This window comes from Sapajus apella, unplaced genomic scaffold (assembly GCF_009761245.1).
Source record: "Sapajus apella isolate SASKATOON/1434 unplaced genomic scaffold, GSC_monkey_1.0 scaffold68, whole genome shotgun sequence".
Classification (NCBI taxonomy): domain Eukaryota; kingdom Metazoa; phylum Chordata; class Mammalia; order Primates; family Cebidae; genus Sapajus; species Sapajus apella.
The window spans coordinates 4,576,991-4,583,227 of NW_022437008.1; positions in this window are offsets into that span (position 1 = coordinate 4,576,991).

Below are 6,237 nucleotides of genomic sequence, written 5' to 3' on the forward strand. Positions count from 1 at the left end.
AATGTTAAAATTGAAAAAAAAAAAAAAGGATTTATTGTATTTGCCTCTATTTTAAACATTGGAAAACTCATTTCTGGGTTAACCCTGCTATACTTTTTAAATGGTCTTTTTTTTATTATATAGAATTACTGATTCATCTCAAAATTATTTATTACAAGTCTAAATATATCATTTTTTCTTCACTGCTTATCATCTTTACACCATTTATTCAATAACCTTGTCCATTTTCATATTTTTTTATTGACTATTTGATGGTAAGTTACATTTTTATTCACTTTAAGCTTGGATATCAGGTCAGTGTTTTTTTTTAAATTTACATATTTGTATCTATGTCTCACCCTGTTTATGGTAAATAACTGTTACTTTTAAGTATCCTTTAATATCTGATGAACCTGTGCCTTTTATTTTAGAAGACTGTTTTACTTTTCTTTTATAAAATTATACTCTCCACTTTGCAAAACAGCTTTCCCTCATCAAAATGTAGATAAGAAGAAAAAAAAGCATATGGTTACCTGTAATCTTGCCAATCATAGATAACCACTGTCAAACTTTTGGAGCAAATCCTTTAATACTATCTCTCTCATTGTTTTGGAAACAAGGTATGATTATGCTATACTATAACTAGCCCTTAATATTTTTTGTCTGTAAATATGTTACTATTTTATTCGCTTTATAGTATTCACCTGTCTTTTTCAAACATGAATTTTGTCAAATATTAAAAATTTTCCCATTACAAACACTTACCTTGATGGCCCCTTTTCAGTGTGTCTGCATTATTTATTTATTGTTCACTTCAGAGATAATGTGTCAATATATAAGATTTTTACATTACAGATAAAGCTGGCCTTTCCTTTGAGCAGCATTCCTGGCTTCAGTTCCTTTCCAATGTTAACCAATTTACTTATTCTTCCATATCCTTTTATGTGCATCTATAACATACCTATGGTAATGTGGGTAGATTCAGAATACCTTAGAGCCTTATTGTATGGATTCTATAATTGTGCCTATCACATAATAAGTGCTTAGTGAATGTTACCTATCACTATTGTCTTCGCAAGCTTCATTTTTATTATTTATAGGAAAACTTTTAGCCATGACCCATGTCTTAACTCTACAACAAAGACCTCACAATGGAGACAGACATTCATTTAAATGAGTGTAGGGAAAGTTTGACTGACACTCATTCCTTGTTGAATAAGAATATTTGCTGCTACGCACAGTGGATCACTTGAGGCCAGGAGCCTAGCCAACATGGTGAAACCTCATCTCTGTTAAAAATACAAAAATCAGCCAGGCATGGTGGTGTGTGTCTGTAGTCCCAGCTACTTGGGAGGCTCAGGCACAGGGTTTGCCTGAACCTAGGAGGTGGAGGTTGCAATGAACCAAGATCATACCACTGAACGCTAACCTGGGTGACAGGGCAAGGCTCTGTCGCAAAAAAAAAAAAAAAAAAAAAAAAGAATAATTTGTCCTACAGAAAAATGTAAGACTATTAAGTGTGAGAGACACACTATAAAATTTGTACCAGGGTAGAAATAAAAGGCTATGTCAGTTTTCTCCATTGAAATCCAAATACTAATTCAGTATTCTGCATGATTCTTTGCTGAAAAATAAAATCCAGGCAGGCACAGTAGCTCATGCCTGCAATACCCCCACTTTGGGAGTCTGAGACCAGTCTGGGTGACACAGCAAATCCCTGTCTCTACAGAGAATGTTTTTAAAAGAATGAGCCAGGCATGGTGACCTCCAGCTACTCAGGAGCCTGAGGTGGGAGGATGAGTTGAGCCAGGAATTCAAGGCTACAGTGCGCTATTATTGTGCCACTCCACTGCAGCCTGGACAACAGAATGAGACCCTGTCTCTAAAAATAAATGAGTAAATTAGTTAAAATCAAAACAAATTATTTTTTAAAATAAATGGTGCTGAGTAGACTACATAAGCCATTAAGGATCTGTTATATACAGAAGAAATTTTACAGCTCTGAATTCATTCATTAGAATATTAGAGAAATTGTAAATGAAGAATCCAAGCATATAACCCAATAAAAGAATAACTACAACAAAAACTCTAAGGATAATGGGAGAGAAACAATTTTAGAAGAAAAAAGCTAGATCAATAGTCACAACATGCTGTTTTGAAAAAAAAAATAGTAGCAGTTCTCATAAATAAACATATAGGAACATGAATGCAAAAACGACATTACTCTAGAGACTTTATGGAGTACAGGTTGAGTGTCCTTAATTTGAAAATTCAAACTCTGAAATGCTCCAAAATGTAAAACTTTTTGAACCCAATGTGATGCTCAAAGGAAATTTCAGACTTTTGAATTAAGTATGCTCACCTGGTAAGTATAATGCAAATATTCCTAAAACACTTCTGGTCCCAAGCACTCTGGATAAGGGATACTCAGCTTATATTTATTACTATTGCCTGTAATCTTCTAATAATTATTTTGGGCCGGGTGCAGTGGCTCACGCCTGTAATCCCAGCACTTTAGGAGGCTGAGGTGGGTGGATCACAAGGTCAAAAGATCTTGAGACCATTCTGGCCAACATGGTGAAACACCATCTCTACTAAAAATTAAAAAAAAAAATTTAGCTGGGCATCGTGGCGCATGCCTGTAGTCCCAGCTACTCGGGAGGCTGAGGCAGGAGAATTACTTGAACCCGGGAGGCGGAGGTTGCAGTGAGTAGAGGTCAAGCCACTGCACTCGAGCCTGGTACCCGGTGACAGAGCAAGACTCTGTCTCAAAAAAAAATTATTATTTTGAATTTTAAAATGAACATTTTAAAAAAAGGCTTTTAATCACCAGAACTGACTGCAAGTTGCATAGAAATGGGTATTATATAAGGGATATAAAGCAAAAAGTATCTATATTGGCTGGGGAAAACCACTGTGGCAAAAGTCTCTCTTAAAGATATGGGTTGATGATTTGGAGTTTATTATTTTAATTAAATCCTGTTTATGAATCTTTTTCTATACACAGAACTTTGAGTCTCAAATGTTTGTGTGTGTTTCATGCCTACAAACTCATGGAGATATTCTCTTTCTTCCCCTAGAAGCTTTATTTCACCTCTCACATCTCAAGTTTTGGTGTACAATATGATATCCAAGTTAATCCAGCATTATTTATTGAAAAGTAAATTCTTTCCCCCAGATTATATTCCATTTCTACAAGCCTCTTGTCACCTTTCCTGATACCATCCTGAACCTAACCATGGCTATATGTTACTTAGATGTTTATAACTTCCCAATTTGTCTGTTTTCGTAGCCTTTAGGGCATTCACAACAGCATAGCCACAGTGATTCAGATGATATCACTTCTATGCTCAGTTTCTGGAAAATTTGAGCAAAAAGTATAGTAGCATCGGATTATAACCCAAAGTATAAAATAAATATCCATGCATTCATTTTTTTTTTTTTTTTTTTTTTTTTTGAGTCGGCGTTTCGCTCTTGTTGCCCAGGCTGGAGTGCAATGGCGCGATCTTGGCTCACCGCAACCTCCGCCTCCTGGGTTCAGGCAATTCTCCTGCCTCAGCCTCCGGAGTAGCTGGGATTACAGGCACGCGCCACCATGCCCAGCTAATTTTTTGTTGTTTTAGTAGAGACGGGGTTTCACCATTTTGACCAGGATGGTCTCAACCTCATGATCCACCCGCCTCGGCCTCCCAAAGTGCTGGGATTACAGGCGTGAGCCACCGCGCCCGGCATATCCATGCATTCATACTAATAAATTACTATATTATCAGATAGCTAACTAAATAAATGGAGATGAGACAAATCTCCAGTGCAGAATTCCAAATAATTTATGTAGATATTCTGCCTTCAGGGAAATGGAGCATAAACCCCCGCTCCTTAAGTACGTGCTGTAAATAGTGACTTCCAAAGAGTACTGTATGGGAAAAAGGGGAAAAGAGTAACTTTACACTGGAGAAACTTGACAAACACTCCCTCACTCAGGTGATCAAGACCAACAAAAATAGTAATCATGTTTATAGTATAAATCCTTGATATCTATGAGGAAAATGTCACTTTACCTCTGTAAATCCTCATGTAATCATGAGAAAAACATGGGCGTCGTGCTGACCACCTGTAATCCCAACGACTCAGGAGGCTGAGGCAGGAGATTCACTTGAACCCAGGAGGTGGAGGTTGCAGTGAGCTGAGACTGTGCCATTGCACTCCAGCCTGAATAAGACGAGCAAAACTCCGTCTCAAAAAACAAAAAAAGAGGAAGAAAGTGTCACAGCTAACAGTAACCTAAGGAGAAATGATGACTAACTGCAATGTGCTCTCCTGCTTAGAATGCTGGAACAGGCCGGGCGCGGTGGCTCAAGCCTGTAATCCCAGCACTTTGGGAGGCCAAGGCGGGTGGATCACGAGGTCAAGAGATCGAGACCATCCTGGTCAACATGGTGAAACCCCGTCTCTACTAAAAATACAAAAAAATTAGCTGGGCATGGTGGTGCGTGCCTGTAATCCCAGCTACTCAGGAGGCTGAGGCAGGAGAATTGCCTGAACCCAGGAGGTGGAGGTTGCGGTGAGCTGAGATCGCGCCATTGCACTTCAGCCTGGGTAACATGAGTGAAACTCCGTCTCAAAAAAAAAAAAAAAAAAAAAAGAATGCTGGAACAGAAAAAGGAAGAAAAGCTTAAAACCTAAGAACAGCTGGAATAAAGTGTAAGCTTTAGCTAATACTTCTTCATTAATTGTAACAAATGTTATCATACAATGTAAGATGGTTTTAGGAGAAGAAACTAGGTGTAGCATATATGGGAATTTTCTGGATTACTTTTCTAACTTTTCTGTAAATCTAAAACTATTCTAAAATAAATTGTATATTTTAAAATAGAATGGAGTATTCAAATTATTTCTAAGTAGTCATTCCTGTGTACCCACAGAGCCGGGTTTATCATAATTTAAGTAACGATATTACATGCAGTCATTTACATCTATGATATTAGATCCATGTTTTAAGACAGGAACACACACAGAGCCCAGACCACTGTTTCCTGATATGTTAGGCTAAAACTCAGATTTGAGACTCAGAATTATATTGGTCCTCTTCAACATTTTACTCCATCTAATTGCACAACTCTACTTATTGGGTCTCCTGAACTCTAGAGCCAATAACAGCGATCCTAAAGTAATTCCCATGATTTTGTCTAAGGTACAATTTAAATTCTCTGATGACTCTAAATCTGCAGAAATATTAATAGAGAAAAAGTAATAGGGTTATGTGTATAGGAAAAATGTAAATTTTACTACCTGTAAAAAAGATTTCTGCTTATTAAAAAATCAAAAGGGCCGGGCACGGTGGCTCATGCCTGTAATCCCAACACTTTGGGAGGCAAAGGTGGGCGGATCACCTGAGGTTAGGAGTTCAAGACCAGCCTGGCCAACAAGGTGAAACCCCGTCTCTAAAATAAATAAATAAATAAATAAATAAATTTTTTAAATCAAAAGAGGCCAAAAGATTAGGAAAATTTACTGGAACAACACATGACAAACACCTTAATATGTAATATATAAAGAAATATATTTCTTAAATATATAAAGAAATTTGTAATCAGTAAAGATGATCAACAATGTGGAGAAACAAGCATTTATAGTAGCATGAACATGCCTTTTAAACATTTGAACAAATGATCAGTTTCTATTATAACACAGAAATGGAAATGAAATTATAATGAAAATTGTTCTCCTGTCTTGTTTGAACAAGTTTGATAAAACATTTATTAGTATGCATATTCCTAGAAAGAGGTTTCTTGTTCTATCTCCCAACACGTTCAGTGTTACTACCACAATATAGTGTGAAAGCATCAAGGCAAATATCCTTAATCTCTTTGCCCTGAAGACATCTGTCTGCAATATCCAGTACTCTCAGGTCATTCCTCAACCCAGGGCTCCAACTGCAATAAAATTTATATACCCATTTAGGATTATTTTATCTTCTTGTTGAATTTATCCTTTATCATTATAAATGATCTTCTTTGTCCTTTTTAATTTGTGTTGGTTTAAAGTCTGTTTTGGCCATCACAGTGGCTCACGCCTGTAATCCCAGCACTTTGGGAGGCTGAGGCAGGCAGATCACTGAGGTCAGGAGTTCAAGACCAGCCAGGGCAACATGGTGAAACCCTGTCTCTACTAAAAATACAATAATAATAATAATAATAATAATAATAATAATGATTAACTGGGCATGATGGTGCATGCCTGTAATCCCAGCTACTTTGG